At 45.5% G+C, this 21,706-nt stretch overlaps 1 protein-coding gene across 2 annotated transcripts in view; it reads left to right on the top strand.

Moving 5' to 3' along the window:
* parp11 (poly(ADP-ribose) polymerase family member 11) overlaps nt 1–21,706 on the top strand; it is a 190,511-nt gene that overhangs the window by 104,169 nt on the left and 64,636 nt on the right. Inside the window, exon 9 of one of the 2 annotated variants that reach the window (XR_015081467.1) lies at nt 20,235–20,317. The exons of the other annotated variant lie outside the window; for it this stretch is intronic. The gene's annotated coding sequence lies outside the window, so the exon portion shown is untranslated. Of the gene's footprint in view, nt 1–20,234; nt 20,318–21,706 lie in introns of those variants that run through there. 2 annotated transcript variants of the gene reach the window in all.

Raw genomic sequence — 21,706 nt, 5'->3', positions numbered from 1 at the left:
CTCACCCCTCCCTATCTCTGTAACCTCCTTCAGCCCCAGAACCCTCCGAGATATCTGCACTCCTCTAATTCTGCGCTCTTGAGCATCCCTGATTATAATCACTCAACCATTGGTGGCCGTGCCTTCTGTTGCCTAGGCCCTAAGCTCTGGAATTCCCTGCCTAAACCTGTCCGCCTCGCTACCTCTCTTTCCTCCTTTAAGATGCTCCTTAAAACCTACCTCTTTGACCAAGCTTTTGGTCACCTGCCCTAATTTCTCCTTATGTGGCTCGGTGTCAAATTTTATGCCTTATAATACTCCTGTGAAGTGCCTTGGAACGTTTTACTAAGTTAAAGGCGCTATATAAATACAAGGGGGGGAAAATTCAGTTGTTTGCGCCTCCCATTAGCGCCTTAAGAGGACGCTAATTGGGGCGCAAAGCAACTAGCGCCCGAGCGTGGCGATGTTTGCGCCACTCGCGAAATTAACTAGACATTTTGCGGCGGCGCTAATCACTACCGCCACGATCACCTGCGCCAGCAGACCGTGACATCAGTCGCGTGTGTAACACCCCGGACCGGATATTGAGTGGCGCCCCCTGTCTTACCGCCTGCCGCTAGCAACGACAGGTTGAGGGGAGCGTTTTGCAGTCAGGACGGGACTGGGGGAGCGCTATTTAAAGGCGACCGCTTCCTGCCATTTTTTGTTGGTGACATTTTTGCACCATGCATTCTGAGAGAAAGGGAGAGACTTCTGGAGAGATTCAATGCTGTGTGAAAGAGTTTTGGGTACTGAGCAGCATTTTGCAGGTTCATTTTGATTTGCCCTTCCTTGTATCTATTTAGAAGAGACTGTTGGGGCTGCACTCTGAGCTCTTTCCCTGGGTCTCTCCATTGTTCTTTCCAGCAGATTTGATGTCCAGGTCCCTCCAGGCCGGGATTCAAGGCTGCAATGAGCAGGATGTGGATGGAGAGCAAAATCAACCCTCCCCTTTAAGATAAAAACAGAAAATGCTAGAGAAACTCAGCAGGTCAAGCAGCATCTGTCAAGAGAGAAACAGAGTTAACGTTTCAGGTTGATGACCTTTCGTCAGAACACCCCTTTAAGAGGAGTATGAGCAGCTAGGGGTCAAATTAAAAAACAGAACCTCAAGGGTAATAATCTCTGGATTATTACCTGAGCCACGAGCGAATTTGGCTAGGACAAATAAAATTAGAGAGTTAAATGCGTGGCTCAAAGACTGGTGTGGGAGAAATGGGTTTTGCTTCCTGGGACACTGGCACCAGTACTGGGGCAGGAGGGAGCTGTTCCGTTGGGACGGGCTTCACTTGGCCAGTGCTGGGACTAGAGTCCTGGCGGATCATATAACTAGGGCTGTAGAGAGGGCTTTAAACTAACTAGTGGGGGGGAAGTTCCTAGAGAGCAAATAATAAAAATGACAACAGAGAAGGTCATAGACTTAGTTAGCTGTGGGGAAATTAAAAACCAGAGCGTGTCAGGAAGGGGCAGAAGGTATGGAGTAAAAGGTAAAGTAATAAAAATGGCAAAAGCAGGAACTAAGTGTCACAAAACATATTTGAAAGTTGTCTATCTGAATGCACGTAGCATTCGTAACAAAATAGACGAGTTAATGGCACAAATAACTACATATGGGTATGATCTTGTGGCCATTACAGAAACATGGTTGCAGGGTGACAATGCCTGGGAATTAAAACATACCAGGTTATTTAACGATCAGGAATAACAGGCAGGAAGGAAGGGGAGGTGGGGTGGCTATGTTAATAAAGGAAGGAATCACTGTAATACAGAGAAATGATATTGGGTCAAAAGATCAGGATAATGAAACAGTTTGGGTGGAGGTAAGGAATAATAAGGGGAAAAAAATACTAGTGGGCGTAGTCGATAGGCCTCCGAACAGTTGCAACTCTGTTGGACGGAGTATCAATCAGGAAATAGTTGAGGCTTGTAATAAGGGAGCATCTATAATTATGGGGGATTTTAACTATCATATTAATTGGACAAATCAAATTGGGCAGGGCTGCCTTGAGGATGAGTTAATTGAGTGTATTAGGGATGGGTTTCTTGAGCAGTATGTAACTGAACCGACCAGGGGGCAAGCAACCTTAGATCTGGTCCTGTGTAACGAGACAGGATTAATTAAAAATGTCCCAGTAAAGGATCCCCTTGGAATGAGTGACCACAACATGGTTGAATTCCATATTCAATTAGAGGGTGAGAAGGTTGGATCTCAAACAAGCGTGCTAAGCTTCAATAAAGGAGACTATGAAGGTATGAGAGCGGAATTAAGTAGAGTGGATTGGGAAAATAGATTAAAGGGTAAGACGATACATGATCAGTGGTGTACATTTAAGGAGTTATTTTACAACTTCCAAAAAATATATATTCCACTGAAAAGAAAAGGGTGTAAAAGGAAAGACAGCCATCCGTGGCTAAGTAAAGAAATTAAGGATAGTATTTGACTAAAAACAAGGGCATATAAGGTAGCCAAATCTAGTGGGAGGATAGAGGATTGGGAAAACTTTAAAAGACAGCAAAAAATAACTAAAAGATTGATTAAGAAAGGGAAGATAGATTATGAAAGTAAATTAGCAAAAAATATAAAAACAGATAGTAAGAGTTTTTATAGTTATATAAAAAGAAAAAGGGTGGCTGAAGTAAATGTTGGTCCCTTAGAGGATGAGACCGGGAAATTAATGGTGGGAAATATGGAGATGGCAAAAACACTGAACGAATATTTTATATCAGTCTTTACAGTAGAAGACACTAAGAATATCCGAACACTGGACAAACAGGGGGCTATAGGGGGGGAGGAGCTAAACATGATCAAAATCACTAAGGAAGTGGTACTCGGTAAAATAATGGGACTCAAGGTGGATAAATCACCTGGACCTGATGGCTTACATCCTAGGGTCTTGAGGGAAGTGGCGGTCGGGATTGTGGATGCATTGGTAATAATTTTCCAAAACTCCCTGGACTCAGCAAAGGTCCCAGCAGACTGGAAAACTGCTAATGTAATGCCCTTATTTAAAAAGGGCAGTAGACAGAAGGCTGGAAACTATAGACCGGTTAGCCTAACATCTGTGGTAGGTAAAATATTGGAGTCCATTATTAAGGAGACAGTAACAGGACATTTGGATAATCATAAGTAAATAGGACAAAGTCAGCATGGTTTTATGAAGGGGAAGTCATGTTTGACAAATTTGCTGGAGTTCTTTGAGGAAGTAACATATAGGGTGGATAAAGGGGAACCAGTGGACGTAGTGTATTTAGACTTCCAAAAGGCATTTGACAAGGTGCCACACAAAAGATTATTGCTTAAGATAAAAAATCACGGGATTGGGGTAATATTCTGGCATGGATAGAGGATTGGCTATCTAACAGAAGGCAGAGAGTTGGGATAAATGGTTCATTCTCGGACTGGCAATCAGTAACTAGTGGTGTTCCACAGGGGTCAGTGCTGGGTCCCCAACTCTTTACAATCTATATTAACGATTTGGAGGAGGGGACCGAGTGTAACATATCAAAGTTTGCAGATGATACTAAGATGGGAGGGAAAGTAGTGAGTGAGGAGGACATAAAAAACCTGCAAGGGGACATAGACAGGCTAAGTAAGTGGGCAGAGATTTGGCAGATGGAATACAATACTGGAAAGTGTGAGGTTATGCACTTTGGCAGGAAAAATCGTAGAGCAAGTTATTATCTTAATGGCAAGAAACTGGAAAGTACTGAAGTACAAAGGGATCTGGGGGTCCTGGTGCACGAAACTCAAAAGGTTAGTATGCAGGTGCAGCAAGTGATCAAGAAGGCCAATGGAATGTTGGCTTTCATTGCTAGGGGGATAGAATATAAAAATAGGGAGGTATTGCTTCAGTTGTACAAGGTATTGGTGAGACCGCACCTGGAATACTGCATACAGTTTTGGTGTCCATACTTAAGAAAAGACATACTTGCTCTCGAGTCAGTACAAAGAAGGTTCACTCGGTTAATCCCGGGGATGAGGGGATGGACATATGAGGAGAGGTTGAGTAGATTGGGACTCTACTCATTGGAGTTCAGAAGAATGAGAGGCGATCTTATTGAAACATATAAGATTGTGAAGGGGCTTGATCGGGTGGATGCGGGGAAGATGTTCCCGATGATGGGTGAAACTAGAACTAGGGGGCATAGTCTTAGAATAAGGGGCTGCTCTTTCAAAACTGAGATGAGGAGGAACTACTTCACTCAGAGGGTGGTAGGTCCATGGAATATGCTGCCCCAAAAAGCTGTAGAAGCTGCATCATTACATAAATTTAAAACAGAAATAGACAGTTTCCTAGAAGTAAAGGGTTATGGGGAGCGGGCAGGAATTTGGACATGAGTCTAGGTTCGGATCGGTCATGGCCCTGTGGGTAGCGGAGCGGGCCCAGGGGCCGTGTAGCCTGATCCTGCTCCTATTTCGTGTGTCTAATTCTGTTAGATTCAGGAGATGGTTCTGTGATAGTAGATTGGTGGTTAGGATCAGATCAGCCATGATCTTATTGAATGGCGGAGCAGGCTCGAGGGGCCGATTGGCCTACTCCTGCTCCTATTTCTTATGTTCTAAGAACTGGCCGGTGCCAGTGTGTCTGTGTTCCATTGCTGACTGACATCACATGAGCTTCGCCAGCGCTGTGAGGTAGCGCCTCGCTCCTCGGCCTTTGCGCCTTAAGACAGGTGTGAAGTGCCTGATTTAGTGCTCCAATCACCTCCGGGGCGATAAAAGCCAAGTTTTCCATCGGAGGCGATAATTAGCGCCAGGCACTAAACTTTGCACCCGGCCGATAATGGCGCCCCAAATGGGGCGACACCGAATTTTTCCCCCAAGTTGTTTTGTTGTTGTTGTATTTCATATGCTGAAAAGCGTTTTGGGATGTCTTATATCGTGTAAAGCGCTATATAAATGCAAATCTTTTTATGTGATCAGTGTGAAGGTAGTAAAACATCCAGATGTTTAAATCTTTGTTCATTGCTTAGATAATCAGTACTGACTGAGTATAATGGCAATCGAATCTGTCAAACCAGCTCTGCTTCTGCCCTGTTGCACTGTTTGACACTGAAAATGGTCAGTTTGTGGGTATTCGGAGAATAATTGTATTGTTAATACATGGCTTACATGGGATGTGTAGCTTAGGGTTGGCTTGAGGCAATTACCATTCATTCCATGTCACATATTTTGGATGTTCTTTTGGAACAATATGGAATATATTGAAGTTACTGGGGTCATTTATTAATGGGCGCTATCAGTGAACTAAAGATGATGATTTAGTGCTCCTGCTGAGAGCTCCGTGCTGCGTTTACATGGACATGGGAATGATACTGGGATGCAGTTCCTAATTTTAATTGTTGATTGTAATGAATGTTAAGTGCAGTGGATTGTGTCTTGTAGCAGAGCGATTTACAACTGTTTCCGTGTTTGTTAACTGAACATTACTGATCAATAAGTTGATAAAACGGAGAAAAAAATATTTTATTTCAGGTATCTGTTTGAATCAATTTCAAATGGTGAATCTTTAATCTGAAGAAATTTCTGGCTTTAGGTTGTGATCCCGTGTTGACCATTTCTGTATCAGTAATTAAAAGGACTTTTAAAAAGTGTGATTCAGAGAAACAAAGGAACAGGAGGAGGCCATTCAGCCCCTCGAGCGTGTTCCACCATTCAGTTAGATCACGGGTGATCTGTATCTTAACTCCATTTACCTGCCTTAGTTCCGTAACCCTTAATACGCTTGCCTAATAAAAAATCTAACAATCTCAGTTTTTAAATTTTCAATTGACCCCCAGCCTCAACTGCTTTTTGGGGAAGAGAGTTCCAGATTTCTACTGCCCTTGTGTGAAGAAGTCTTCCCGGCACCCTTTAATCTTCTATACTCGAGGGAATACAAGCCCAGTCTGTGCAACCTGTCCTCATAACTTAACCCTTTTAGCCCCGGTATCATTCTGGTGAATCTGCGCTGCACCAAGGCCAGTATATCCTTCCTGAGGTGCGGGGCCCAGAACTGAACCCAGTGTCCAGATGGGGTCTGACCAGAGCTCTGTGCAGCTGTAACATCACTTCCGCCCCTTTGTATTCCAGCCTCTTGAGATAAAGGCCTGCCTTTTAAATTATGTTTTGTACCTCTCCATTAGTTTTTAGTGATTTCTATACTTGGATCCTTCTGCCACAGTTTTGCCAACTCACTTAATCTAACAATCTTACTTTACAACTTTCTGCTCCCAACTATATTACTTACTGTGCCACCTAACATAATGTCAGCAAACTTGGAGATAAGGCTCTACATTCCTTCATCTGAATAATTTTTTTAAATTTGTTTGTGGGATGTGGGCGTCGCTGGCAAGCCCAGCATTTATTGTCCATCTCTAATTGCCCTCAAGAAGGTGGTGGTGAGCCGCCGCCTTGAACGTGTGGTGAAGGTACTCCCACAGTGCTGTTAGGGAGGGAGTTCCAGGATTTTGACCCAGTGACGATGAAGGATCGGCGATATACTTCTGAGTCAGGATGGTGTGTGACTTGTAGGGGAACTTGGAGGTGGTGGTGTTCCCATGCGCCTGCTGCTCTTGTTCTTCTAGGTGGAAGAGGTCGCGGGTTTGGAAGGTGCTGCTGAAGAAGCCTTGGCGAGTTGCTGCAGTGCATCTTGTAGATGGTACATGTTAGATCCGTGTGTTAATGGAGACACGGAATGCAGGAGTTGATTTAACAAGTGTTTACTGAACAAAGTCTGGAGGTGAACTAACTACACAAGACGCTACACAGGCTTATATACCCGAGTGGTCACTACTGGTACTACAGTATACAGGGGCTTCAGAAACATAGTTCCTCTTAAAGATACATACACTACAATTCCTCCCCTTTTAGATAAATAGTACATAACATTTTAAGTAATCATTAAATAACATTTTTACAAGAACAATAATATACACATTTGCTGAAGTTAATCAATTACAAATTCAGTCTCTCTGGAGGCTTCCTGACTCGGTCCGGATAACGCCTCGATGGTGTAGTAGGTTCTTTTGGCAAGGTCGATTCGGCTTCAATGCCAGTGTCGGGTTCATCTGGTTCCAGTATCACCGGATCGGAGGTAGATACTATGGGTATCTCTACTTCATCACTAGGCGTATAGAGTTGTGGTGTAGGTTGTCCTTTTTCGGATGACTCTATGATCTGGTCAGCATGGCGCCTTATTATGCTTTCTCCAATGTCCACGGTATACATCAGCGGTCCTAGTTGTGTGCAAATAGTTCCAGGCTGCCATTTCTCGGTACGGTAGTCCCGGGCCAAAACTGGTTGACCTATCTGGAAGGTTCTAGTTGGCCTTTCATTCATGCTTTGAAATTGCCGGTTCTCTACGTCCCTTCTGACGTTTGGCTTGACCAAATCCAGCCGGCATCTTAGTCTTCTATTGAAAAACATCATGGCGGGGGTTTGGTTTGTAACCACATGTGTTGCATTCCTGTACGCAAACAAGAAGTTATCTACCTTATGTTGTAGATTTATGTCTTCATTACCCATGGCCTTTATGGCCTTCTTGAAGGTCTGGACAAACCTTTCAGCCAATCCATTGGTGGCGGGATGGTATGGGGCGGACGTGTAGTGCTTAACCCCATTGTTTTTTAAGAACTTCCTGAATTCTTCGGATACAAATTGCGGTCCATTATCAGAACAGATCTGTTCCGGCAGCCCATTCCTGGCGAATATGGTCCTTAATGCTGTGATGGTTTTTTCCGCGGTGGTGGAGGACATCTTTATTACCTCCGGCCACTTGGAGTGTGCATCCACCGCGATTAAGAACATTGAATCCATAAATGGACCAGCAAAGTCGATATGTACCCTTTGCCATGGAGATGAGGGCCACTCCCATGGATGTAGAGGGGCTTGTGGTGGGGCGTTTTGGACCTTCTGGCATCCTCGACAGCTCTTGGTCATTTCTTCGATGTCTCCATCGATACCTGGCCACCACACAAACGCTCTGGCTAAGTTCTTCATTTTCACTCCACCCAGATGCCCCTCTTGAAGCTCCTTTAGCACTCTATCCTTGAGTTTGGGTGGAATCACCACTCTGGATCCACACATCAAGGTTCCTCGGCACACTGACAGCTGTTCTCTTCTTTGCGAGAATGCTGGCAACAGTGGTTCGCCATGTGCTGGCCATCCCTTCACCGTTAAATCGTAGACTCGTGAGAGAGTCGGGTCATTTCTCGTTTCCTTTTCAATGGTAGAATTTGTCACCGGTAGACATTCCACTATGGTCGAGTGGAATATCTCCACTGGGTCCACTGTAGGCGCCTCTTCCACCGTTGGCAACGGTAGGCGCGATAACCCGTCAGCATTCCCATGCTGTTTTTTTCCTTTGTATTCTATGTCATATTGGTGTGCCCCTAGGAAAAGGGACCACCTCTGTAGCCTTTGCGCTGTCGTAATGGGAACGCCCTTTTTAGGGTTGAATATGGAGACGAGGGGTTGATGGTCAGTCAACAAGGTAAATTTTTGTCCGTGTAGGTAATGGTTGAATTTCTTCACCCCCCCACACCAGGCTGAGTGCCTCCCTGTTGATCTGGGCATAGTTGCGCTCAGCTGAGTTCAATGAGCGTGACGCAAAAGCTATCGGCCGCTCCGAGCCATCAGGGAATCTATGCGATAATACTGCTCCCACGCCGTAAGGGGATGCATCGCACGCCAGTCTGATTGGCAGTGATGGGTTGTAATGAGCCAACACTTCCCTGGACATGATCAAGCCTTTGCATTTATGGAAGGCACGTTTACAGTCTTTGCTCCATTTCCAAACTACTCCCGTTTGTAGCAGTGCGTTAAGCGGGTGCAGAACCGTCGACAAGTTTGGTAAAAATTTATGATAGTAATTTACTAATCCCAGGAACGACCTTAATTGTGAGACATTTTCAGGCGCTGGGGCCTTTACGACCGCTTCAATTTTTTCAGGTGACTTATGCAACCCTTCTTCGTTAATGACATGGCCACAATATGATATTTGTTTCTGGAAAAATTCGCACTTAGGGCGATTTGCTCGTAGGCCCCGTTCTCTCAGCCTCGTGAGCACCTGCTCCAAGTTGGCAAGGTGCTCGTTGTCATTTTCTCCTGTTACAAGGATGTCGTCCAGGTAGCATTGAGTCCCCGGAATCCCTTGCAGGACTTGCTCCATAGCTCTTTGCCAGATAGCCGGAGCTGATGCCACTCTGAAAACCAGTCAATTGTACTGGTACAGGCCTTTGTGTGTGTTTATCGTGAGATACTTTTTAGAGGCCTCCTCAACCTCCATCTGTAGATATGCCTGTGCTAAGTCAATTTTGGTGAAACATTTCCCTGCGGATAATCAGGCGAAAATATCTTCTATCCTCGGAAGAGGACACTGTACCGTGTGAAGAACCGGGTTTACAGTCACCTTGAAGTCCCCACAAATGCGAACTTTTCTCTGTTCTTCAGATTTATCATTATTCAACGTTTTCTTCATGACCGGGACGATGGGTGTTGCCCACTCGCTCCAATCTACCTTGGATAACACACCTGCTTTTTCCAAATTCTCCAGCTCTGCCTCGACGGCTGGACGAATTGCGTATGGCACCGGCCTTGCCTTAAAAAACTTGGGAATTGCCGCATCTTCCACTTTTATTGAGGCGGTGGCGCCTTTCAGGGTTCCTAGTTCCTGTTGAAACACTTCTTTGGCGTTAGCCAAGATTTCTTTTAATCGTCCAGGTATGACGTCATCATCATTTTTTTTCTTACTGGTCACCGTCCGTGCCTGAGTGGAGTGCCAGTCTAAACGTATCTTTCTGATCCATTCACGTCCCAACAACGGTGGACCACCATCTGGCAGAACGTATAAATACAACTTCTGTATTTCCTTGCCGTTGTATACAACAGGCACCCTTATTTTCCCTCTGGGGTATACTTTCTGCCCCGTATATGTCTTCAAGACAATGGATGTATCTTTCAAAGGTATATGCAGAAATAGCCGCTCGTAATCCCTCAGCGATGCTGAGGATGTTGTGGATAGCACATTCAGTGAGTTGGTCACACCGCAGGTAAAGGCTAGCTCAGACAGTAAATGGGTGACCAAAAGGCAGGGTAAAGGCAGGAAGGTAGTGCAGGAGTCACCTGCGGTCATCTCCCTCCAAAACAGGTTTACCGTTTTGGGTACTGTTGGGGGAGATGACTTATCAGGGGAAGGCACCAGCAGCCAGGTTCAGGGCACCATGACTGGCTCTGCTGCACAGAAGGGCGGGAAAAAGAGGGATAGGGCTATAGTGATAGGGGATTCAATTGTAAGGGGGATAGATAGGAGTTTCTGTGGCCGAGACCGAGACTCCAAGATGGTATGTTGCCTCCCTGGTGCAAGGGTCAAGGATGTCTCGGAGCGGGTGCAGAGCATTCTGAAGGGGGAGGGGGATCAGCCAATTGTCGTGGTACATGTAGGTACCAACGATGTAGGTAAAAAGAGGGAGGAGGTCCTACAAGCTGAATTTAGGGAGTTAGGAGCTAAATTGAAAAGTAGGACCTCAAAGGTAGTAATCTCTGGATTGCTACCAGTGCCACGAGCTAATAAGTTTAGAGAGAGTAAGATAGATAAGCTAAATACGTGGCTTGAGCAGTGGTGCAAGGGAGAGGGATTTAAATTCTTGAGGCATTGGAACCAGTTCTTGGGGAGGAGTGACCTGTACCAAGGGGACGGTCTACACCTGAACTGTGAGGGAGCCGATGTCCTCGGGGTAATATTTTCTAGGGCGGTTCGGGAGGATTTAAACTAATTTGGCAGGGGGATGGGAACCTAGGTAGTGGAAAAGAGGGAAGTCATATGAAGTCAGAAATAGATGGTAGAAAGGTGAGAAGCAATAAGCAAAGGAGAGAAACACAAAGGGCCAAACTAATTCATAATGAGAGTGTGAAAAAAGCAAGCCTGAAGGCTTTGTATCTTAATGCTAGAAGCATTAGGAACAAGGTGGATGAATTAGTTGTGGAAATAGAGGTAAACAAGTATGATTTGATTGGGATTACAGAAACGTGGCTGCAGGGTGGGCAAGGCTGGGAACTTAACATCCAGGGATATACAATATTTAGGAAGGATCGGCAAAAAGGTAGGGGAGGTGGGGTAGCATTGCTGGTAAAGGAGGGGATTAATGCAATGGAAAGGAAGGATATTAACTCGGATGAAACGGAATCTGTATGGGTAGAAATGAGAAATAGCAAGGGGAGGAAAACGTTAGTGGGTGTGATATATAGGCCTCCAAATAGTAATATGGAGGTGAGGGAAGGCATAAAAAGGGAAATTAGAGAAGCGTGCGATAAGAGCACAGCTGTCATCATGGGTGACTTTAATTTACATATTGATTGGACTACCCAAATTAGTAAAAATTCTGAGGAGGAGGAATTCCTGGAATGTTTTCGGGACGGTTATCTGGACCAATATGTCGAGGAGCCGACTCGAGATCAGGCCATTTTAGACTGGGTATTGTGCAATGAGAAGGGACTTATCAGCAATCTTCTTGTACGAGGCCCCTTGGGTCAGAGCGATCATAACATGATCGAGCTCTCAGTCGAGATGGAGAGTGAGGAAATTGAATCAGAGACTAAGGTCCAGAACTTAAATAAAGGGAATTACGAGGGTATGAGACGGGAATTGGGTAAGATTGATTGGGTGGTGTTTCTGGGGGGATTGACAGTGGATAGACAATGGCAAGCATTCAAAGATAGAATGGAAGAATTCCAGAACATGTTTATACCGGTTTGGCATAAAAATAAACCTAAAAAGGTGACTCAACCGTGGATAACGAGGGAAATTAGGGACAGCATAAAATCAAAAAAAAGGGCATATCAACTGGCAAAAAAAAGCACCAGACTGGAAGATTGGGGGCAGTACAGGATACAGCAAAAGAGGACAAAGGGATTAATCAGGAAGGGGAAAATAGAATACGAAAGTAAACTTGCAGCAAACATAAAGACAGACTGCAAAAGCTTTTATCGGTATATCAGGAGGAAAAGACTGGTAAAATCCCAAGTCGGTCCCTTGCAGTCCGATTCGGGAGAATATATAATGGAGAATAAGGAAATGGCAGACCAATTAAACTCATACTTTGGTTCTGTATTCACAAAGGAGGACACAAATAACCTCCCAGGAATATCGGCAAACATAGGGACTAATGAGAGGGAGGAGCTGACAGAAATTAGTATCTCTAGGGATATGGTGTTGGGTAAGTTGAGGGGACTGAAGGCCGACAAATCCCCGGGGCCTGATAAACTACACCCTAGGGTACTTAAGGAGGTGGCCCTGGAGATAGCAGATGCTCTAAGGATCATCTTCCGGAACTCCATTGACTCGGGAACAGTACCCGTGGATTGGAGGGTAGCTAATGTTACCCCAATATTTAAAAAGGGGGGTAGAGAGAAAGCAGGGAATTATAGACCAGTAAGCCTTACATCGGTTGTGGGCAAAATGCTAGAGTCCATTATTAAGGATAAAATAGCGGAGCACTTGACAAATGGGGAAAGGATCGGACAGAGTCAACATGGATTTACAAAGGGTAAATCGTGTTTGACTAATCTGCTGGAATTTTTTGAGGAAGTAACTGGTAAAATAGATGGGGGAGAGCCAGTGGATGTGGTGTACCTTGACTTCCAGAAAGCCTTCGATAAGGTTCCACACAAAAGATTATCATGCAAAATTAAGGCTCATGGAATTGGGGGCAAAGTATTAACGTGGATAGAGAACTGGCTGGCGGATAGAAAACAGAGAGTTGGAATAAACGGCTCGTTTTCGGAGTGGCAGGCAGTGACCAGCGGGGTGCCGCAAGGATCTGTCCTGGGACCCCAGCTGTTCACAATATATATAAATGATCTGGATCAGGGAATTGGATGCAATATTTCCAAATTTGCTGACGACACTAAACTAGGAGGAGGGGTGGGCTCTGATGAGGATGTCAAGAGGCTACAGTGCGATTTGGACAGGTTGGGGGAATGGGCGGATATGTGGCAGATGCACTATAATGTGGATAAATGCGAGGTTATCCACTTTGGGGGTAAAAACAGGAGGGTAGATTATTATCTAAATGGCAATAGATTGGGAGATGGGGAAGTGCAGAGGGACCTGGGTGTTCTTGTGCACCAGTCACTGAAGGAGAGCATGCAGGTGCAACAGGCGATTAAGAAGGCAAATGGTATGTTGGCCTTCATATCAAGGGGGTTCGAGTATAGGAATAGGGATACCTTACTACAGCTGTACAAGGTGCTGGTGAGACCGCATCTGGAGTATTGTGTACAGTTTTGGTCGCCCCATCTGCGGAAGGATGTTCTTGCCATGGAAAGAGTGCAACGGCGATTCACCAGGCTGATACCTGGAATGGCGGGAATGACCTACGAAGAGAGATTAAATAGTTTGGGCTTGTACTCACTGGAGTTTAGAAGATTGAGAGGGGATCTCATCGAAACATATAAAATTATGGCAGGCCTGGACAGGCTGAATTCAGAGAGAATGTTTCCAATGGCCGGGGAGCACAGAACCAGGGGCCACAGTCTAAAAATAGCGGGCAAATCATTTAAAACAGAGATGAGGAAGAATTTCTTCACTCAAAGAGTGGTGAGCCTGTGGAATTCCCTGCCACAGAGGGCTGTGAAGGCTAATTCAATAAATACTTTCAAGAGAGAATTGGATATATTTCTGAAGGCTAAGGGGATTAAGGGTTACGGAGAAAAGGCGGGGACGGGGTACTGAACTGGTAAGATCAGCTATGATCTCAGACGAAGATCAGCCATGATCTCATTGAATGGCGGAGCAGTCTCGAAGGGCCGAATGGCCTACTCCTGTTCCTATCTCTATGTTTCTATGACTCATGATGGTCAGAGCTGATCCTGTATCGAGGAGCTCCATTTTGACTGGGGACCCCGCTATCATGAGGGTAACCCAAATGGTCTGGTAATCTTCTTTGGCAATTACATTATGTAATTTGAGACAGCTTAGTCTCTTGTTTGCGGAGTCGCTATCGCTCTTCTGGTCTTCGGAGCTACTGTCCATCATCATTTGTACCTTTCTGTACTTTTCCTTATTGACCTTTTTACTGTCAGTGGATTTCTTTCCAGATCTGCATACACGTGCAATGTGTCCCATCTTTCCGCATTGCCTGCATGCTTTGTCCTTGAACCAGCAGTCCTTTTGGTCATGGGTGGATCTGCCGCAGCGATAACATCTCTCGAAACCCCGTGTCATTTCATGGGTGCCGAAGTCCTGTGGCTTTTGCTGTATCTCTGCAGCTCCTCTTGCTGCTGCTTCGTATGATACAGCCACACTGAAAGCCTTGTCCAGTGTCAAATCTTTCTCAGAAAGTAGTCTTTTCTGTGTTCCTTCGCTTAGGAGACCGCAGACGAATTTGTCTCGTAGAGAATCTGCCAGTCCTGCCCCGAATTGGCAGTGCTTTGACAGCTTTCGTAATTCGGTGAGGTAATCAGCGTTACTTTCATTCTTGTGCTGATTCCTCCTGAAGAATTTGAATCGTTCCGCTATCAGCAGCGGTGTTGGGTTTAAGTGCTCCTGTAAGGTATCAACAATCTCATTAAAATTCTTGCCCATTGGTTTGGCTGGAGTGATCAAGTTTCGTAACAGCCCGTATGTCCTTGCGCCCATCAGATTTAGAAGTACCGATGCCTTTTTATCATCCGCTACTTCATTCGCCTTGCAATATACCTCCACTCTTTCCACATGTGGTCCAATCGTCTGTATCACTATCGAAAGCAGTAATATTGCCAATCTTCGGCATCTTGAAAATCTAAAATGGCGCTTCCCGCGCTTTTCTTTCTTCCCCGCCGAATTAAGATGGCGCCTCCCGCGCTTTCCCGCCGCTGCCGCTGCTGCCAACGCTGTTCTCCGCGGTTCCCCTTGCGACCTGCAGCTTTTCGCGGTATTTCTATTTTTTTTATATATCGCTTCAATATTCTCTCCGTAATTGAAGAATCGTTCCCGTCGTGGAGCGGACCCTCTGGGACTTATCCTCCCTCTGCTCGGTCCGAACGCCGACCTGCTTCGCAGCACCGGCCGCACCCTGAGTGCTCCACCTCTCTCTCTTCGCTTCTGCTTCCCGACTCACTGCCCGGCCCCGTTGCAGAGCCACCCAATCGAGCTCTAGCCCGCCGCAGCCCAGGAAGGATCAGTGCACTACCTGCCACCAGCCCGTTTAGCTGGGGAAACCACAGACTGGCGACCAAGCCTGGCCCTCGTTTTCGAGTTTCTTCGAGTTATTTTTTTTTTCTCTTGCTTCTGGCTTCGACCTTCATCTGAGGAATCGATCCCCTTGAGGTGCTGCCGAATTGCAGGTAAGTTCGTTTCTAACTCGTCGCCACTGTTAGATCCATGTGTTAATGGAGACATGGAATGCAGGAGTTGATTTAACAAGTGTTTCCTGAACAAAGTCTGGAGGTGAACTAACTACACAAGACGCTACACAGGCTTATATACCCGAGTGGTCACTACTGGTACTACAGTATACAGGGGCTTCAAAAACATAGTTCCTCTTAAAGGTACATGCACTACAGTACACACTGCAGCCACGGTGCGCCGGTGGTGGAGGGAGTGGACGTTTAAGGTGGTGGATGGGTTGCCAATCAAGGGGGCTGCTTTGTCCTGGATGGTGTTGAGCTTCTTGTGTTGTTGGAGCTGCACTCATCCAGGCAAGTGGAGAGTATTCCATCACACTCCTTACTTGTACCTTGTAAATGGTGGAAAGGCTCTGGGGAGTCAGGAGGTGAGACACTCGCCACAGAATACCTAGCCTTTGACCTCTTATTGCCACAATATTTATGGGGCTGGTCCAGTTAAGTTTCTGGTCAATGGTGACCCTCAGGATGTTGATGGTGGGGGACTCGGTGATGGTAATGCCATTGAGTCATAGAGTTATACAGCACAGAAAGAGGCCCTTCGGCCCACCGTGTCCGCGCCTGCCATCAAGCCCTATCCTAATCCCATTTTCCAGCACTTGGTCCGTAGCCTTGTATGCTATGGCATTTCAAGTGCTCATCTAAATGCTTCTTGAATGTTGTGAGGGTTCCTGCCTCTACCACCCTTTCAGACAGTGAGTTCCAGATTCCAACCACCCTCTGGCTGAAAAAGTTTTTCCTCAAATCCCCTCTATACCTCCTGCCCCTTACCTTGAAACTATGCCCCCTGGTTATCGACCCCTCTACTAAGGGGAAGAGTTCCTTTCTATCTCTTCTCTTAAGCAGTCCCTCGGAACCGAGGATGACTTGCTTCCACATTAAACATGAGTTCTCAGGTGACTGATGAGTCCAATGCGGGACCTACAGTCTCTGTCACAGGTGGGGCAGACGGTGGTTGAAGGGGCGGGTGGGTGGGGTGCTTGGGTTGACGTACGCTGCCTGCGCTTGGCTTCCACTTGCTCCCAGCGAAGAGACTCTAGGTGTTCGGCGCCTTCCCGGATGCTTCTCCACTTTGTGCAGCCTTGGACCAGGTGTCTGGGGATGTTGCACTTTTTCAAGGAGGCTTTGAGGGTGTCCTTGAAGCGTTTCCTCTGCCCAGCTGGGGCTCTCTTGCCGTGCCGGAGCGCCGCTTGTTTTGGGAGTCTCGTATTGGGCATGCGGACAATGTGACCCGTCCATCGGAGCTGATTGAGCGTGGTCAAAACTTCAATGCTGGGGATGTTGGCCTGAGCAAGAACACTGACGTTGGTGCGCCTATCCTGCCAATGGATTTGCAGGATCTTGCGGAGGCAGCGTTGGTGGTACCTCTCCAGTGCTTTGAGGTGCCTGCTGTACATGGTCCATGTCTCTGAGGCATACAGCAGGACAGGTATCACTGCTGCCCTGTAGACCATGAGCTTAGTGCCGGGTTTGAGGTCCTGGTCTTCAAACACTCTCTTCCTCAGGTGACCGAAGGCTGCACTGGCACACTGAAGGCGGTGTTGGACTTCGGCCTACTGTCAACAAGGGCAGACTTCGACGACGAAGTCCAACACCGCCTCCCCTTTATCCACCCTGTTTGTTACATCCTCAAAGAACTCTAGCAAATTTGTCAAACACGATTTCCCTTTCATAAAACCATGTTGACTGCTTGATTGTCTTATGATTTTTTAAATGTCCTGCTATTACCTCCTTAATAATGGATTGCAGCATTTTCCCAATGACGATGTTAGGCTAACTGGTCTATAGTTTCCTGCTTTCTGTCTCCCTCCTTTCCTGAATAGGGGAGTTACATTTGCGGTTTTCCAATCCGCTGGGACCTCTCCAGAATCCAGGGAATTTTGGCAGATTACAACCAACGCATCCACTCTCTCTGCAGCCACCTCTTTTAGGACCCTAGGATGCAGGCCATCAGGTCCAGGAGACTTGTCAGCATTTAGCTCCATTAGTTTGCCTAGTACTTTTTCTCTAGTGATAGAGATGGTTTTAAGTTCCTCCCTCCCTATAGCCCCTTGATTATCTATTATTATTGGGATGTTTTTAGTGTCTTCTACCGTGAAGACCGATCCAAAATAATTGTTTAGAGTCTCTGCCATTTCTCTCTCCCATTATTAATTCCCCATTCTCATCCTCTAAGGGACCAACAATTATTTTAGCTACTCTCTTCCTTTTTATATACCTGTAGAAGCTCTTGCTATCTGTTTTTATATTCTTTGCTAGTTTACTCTCGCACTCTATTTTCTCCCTCTTTATAATTTTTTTTTAGTCATCCTTTGCTGGTTTCTGAAAATTTCCCAATCCTCTGGCCTACCACTAATCTTCGCAACATTGTATGCCTTTGCTTTTAATTTGATACCATCCTTAACTTCCTTAGTTAGCCACGGATGGTGCATCCTTCTTGTAAAGCCTTTTTTTCTCACTGAAATATACCTTTGCTGAGATTTATGAAATATCTCCTTAAATGTCTACCACTGCTGAGCTACCGCCTTACCCTTTAATCTATTTTCCCAGTCCGCTTTAGCCAACTCTGTCCTCATACCCTTGTAATTGCCTTTATTTAAGTTTAGGACACTAGTTTCAGACCCAAGTTTCTCGCCCTCAAACTGAATTTGAAATTCTACCATGCTATGATCACTCTTTCCTAGAGGATCCTTTACTATGAGATTATTAATTAATCCTGTCTCATTACACAGTACCAGATCTAAAATAGCCTACTCCCCGGTTGGTTTCTCAATGTATTGCTCTAAGAAACCATCCCAAATACACTCTATGAACTCGTCCTCAAGGCTACTGATGTAAGAAAACTACTAGGCACTTGGTCAGAGTATTAAACAAGGCTTTAATTGACTGTTTCACAACATGGAAGTCTAGTTATCCTTCACTAGTTCCTGTTTTCAAAATGTCCCTGAGCAAGCTGGGCCTGTGCCTGAGTATTTATACTCTCCCTGGACAGCGCCACCAGCAAGCCGCCCAGTATATTTCATAAGTCCTTTCTACATGAATGGCACGATTTATGTCAGTTACCCTTGCCAATTTGATTTGTCCAATCTATATGATGATTAAAATAGCCCATGATTATTGCAGTACCTTTCTTACAAGCCCCCATTATTTATTGATTTATACTCTGTCCTACAGTATAGCTACTGTTAGGGGGCCCACCAGTGACTTCTTATCCTTACTATTTCTTATCTCCACCCAAACTGATTCTACATCTTGAGCTTCTGAGCCAATATCATTCCTCACCACTGCAGTGACCTCATCCTTTATTAACTGAGCTACCCCACCTCCTTTTCCTTTCTGCCTATCCTTGCAAAATATCAAATACCCCTGAATATTCAGTTCCCAGCCCTGGTCACCTTGCAACCACGTCTCTGTAATGGCTATCAGATCATACCCATTTATTTCTATTTGTGCCGTCAACTCATCTATCTTGTTCCGAATGCTGGATGCATTCAGATAAAGGTGACATCAGGGAAAAATAGAAATAAGTCCAAGCTAAAGGCACTATATCTGTGTGAAGCATTTGCAACAAAATAGATGAATTAATAGTGCAGATAGAAATTAATAGGTTTGATCTAATAGCCATTACGGAGATGTGGTTGCAATGTGGCCAAGGTTGGGAACTAACTATTCCAGGATACCTTTAGAATAAAGGATGGGATAAAGACAGTAGAGAGAAAGGATCTTGGCTTTGAAAATCAAGAAGTTGAATCAGTTTGGGTGAAGCTAAGGAACAGCAAGGGGCAGAAAACATTGGTGGGAGTTGTCTATAGGCCCCCAAACAGTAGCTGTAATGTAGGGCAGCGTATAAATCAGGAAATTAGAGGCACATGTAACAAGGGTAATACAGTGATCATGGGGGACTTTAATCTACATATAGACTGGGCAAACCAAATTTGCAGTAATAGTTTGGAGGACAAATTCATGGAAAGTATGCAAGATAGTTTTCTAGATCAGTATGTTGCGGAACCAACTAGGGAACAGGCTATTTTAGATCTGTAAGAAGTCACACAACACCAGGTTATAGTCCAACAGTTTTATTTGAAATCACAAGCTTTCGGAGCGCTGCTCCTTCGTCAGGTGAGAGATGCATAAAGACACAGCTTATATAGTCAGAGAATAATGCCAGGTAATCTTTCTAACTGCCATTTATCACACCTCGGCAGAGAGATAATCACAGCTTTCATACAGGTCCCAGCATCTGCAACATTTGACCCCTTGTGACCCCACCTTATTGTTTGTGCTGCCAATCTTTAGGTATTTATGTTAGTTTTCCAGTTAATTCAGGGGTTTGAGTAATTTGGGTCGATTTCCATTGTGTGCTGCCACCTAGTGGATATTTGGTACCTAGCAACTGCAGTAAAGCACAGTAAAGTAAACTACTGTATATCACAGACCTGCAGCCACACATGGTCTGGGAAGTTATATTCTTGTCACGCTCCAGCCTTGGACACTATTTGTCTGTAAGTACTTGAGAATGTTATAGATGATTAGTGTACACTATATTTTGCAGAAAATGTTTAGTTTGTAACCTTTCTCTGTAAGCAAACTTACACAGCTAGCCGTGAAGTGCTCGCTCTCTGTCTAGCTGGTTAACTTGTAGCTGTATTTTGATGCACTATGTACAGGGCTAATTTAAAGAGAATGCCTTTCAGTTTGCTAAATGTATATTCACAGTAAGCTGTGTTTCCACGTGTTTGGTAAGTTACATGCCAAATGTACTGTGTTGCTCAGGCGTACCTAAATTTGTGTATGCATATCAGTTATGTGCTTGTGTACTAATGTGTGCTTCCATTTCTGTATTGTATTTCAGTTTCACAATAAGAATCTTTCAGTAAAGTTTACAAGAAAAGTCAAGCCTTGTGATTTTTATGGGAAGATATCAAGTTGTTAGCTACCTGTCTAGCTCTGCATAGGAACGCGCTGCAAGGGCAGAATAGTGAAAAGACAACAGCACAGCGGGTTCAAGCACAAGAAGATACCACTCAGCTACCATGAGTCTACGCTCAGGAAGACAATATACCATAGAGGACGTCGACCAGCCAACCGAGAAGCATGAGCCTCTTCGAGCAAATGATGCCAAGTCACAGTCCCCTAAAGCATCCTCTAGATCATCTCGGCGGTCCAGCAGACCGTCATCATCGGCAGCTTCTGCAGCCGCCAAAGCACATGCCAAGGCAAAAGCTGCCCAGGCTCAATTGTCCATCGCTGAAAAAGAAGCTAGTGTGATGAAGCAGAGAGCTGACCTCAACGCCAGTCTCCACATTCTCCAAAGCCAGAGAGTTGCCGCTGCCGCTGAAGCTGCAGCTTATGAAGAAGGTGAGGAGAATGAAGGCGGGGAGCACAGCCATGAAGCATATGTTCTAGAACAGCCCCTCAGTCCAGTGCAACGTACAAGTGAGTATGTCCAACAACACTCCAAATTGTTCTTCAAGGAAACATCCAGGTATCTCGACGCAGAACCAGCTACTCACCACAGTAACGAACAGCCTGTTTTCGGAGACACTGAGCTTAAAAGAGAAGAAACAAGTAAGACTTACCTACAGAGACCGCCACAGCACTCGGCCAATCCAGTCAAGCAGTCCTCACCCGAGCCACAAGGTGCACAAGACCTCGCTAGGTACCTCATCCGCCGAGAATTGTTAAGTTCAGGTCTTCTAGAATTTGATGACCGTCCTGAAAATTATTGGTCATGGAAAGCATCCTTCCTGAGTACCATCAAGGACTTGAATCTGTCAGCCAGAGAAGAACTAGATTTGATGACAAAGTGGCTCGGAGCTGAGTCGCCAGAACAGGCGAAGAGAATTCGCTCAGCGCACGTCCGCAATCCCACAGCAGGCCTCAACCTGGTTTGGCAACGTCTCGAAGACTGTTATGGGACACCAGAAGTCATTGAACACGCACTGCTTAAGAAGATTGAGGACTTTCCGAAGCTAACCAACAAAGATAATGTCGAGCTTCGAGAACTGGGTGACATTCTCCTCGAACTGGAGTGTGCTAAGGGAGAAGGTTACCTGACAGGCCTCTCGTATTTGGATACAGCTCGTGGGGTAAACCCAATAACGGAAAAGCTCCCCTACAACCTTCAAGAGAAATGGATAGCTAAGGGATCCAAGTACAAGGAGGACTACGGAGTGGCATTTCCCCCCTTCTCTCTCTTCTCCAGGTTCGTCCAACAACAGGCAAAGGTGAGGGATGATCCAAGTTTCACTTTCTCCACCTCAAGCAGTTACACTCCTTCGAGAACAGAGAAACCCACAAAGTACAGCAACAAAGCCTCTGTGA

Source organism: Somniosus microcephalus, chromosome 16, assembly GCF_052327205.1.
Source record: "Somniosus microcephalus isolate GS21.2 chromosome 16, FLI_Smic_1.0, whole genome shotgun sequence".
Taxonomy (NCBI): Eukaryota; Metazoa; Chordata; class Chondrichthyes; order Squaliformes; family Somniosidae; genus Somniosus; species Somniosus microcephalus.
This window is presented reverse-complemented; position numbering and strand designations above follow the sequence as displayed.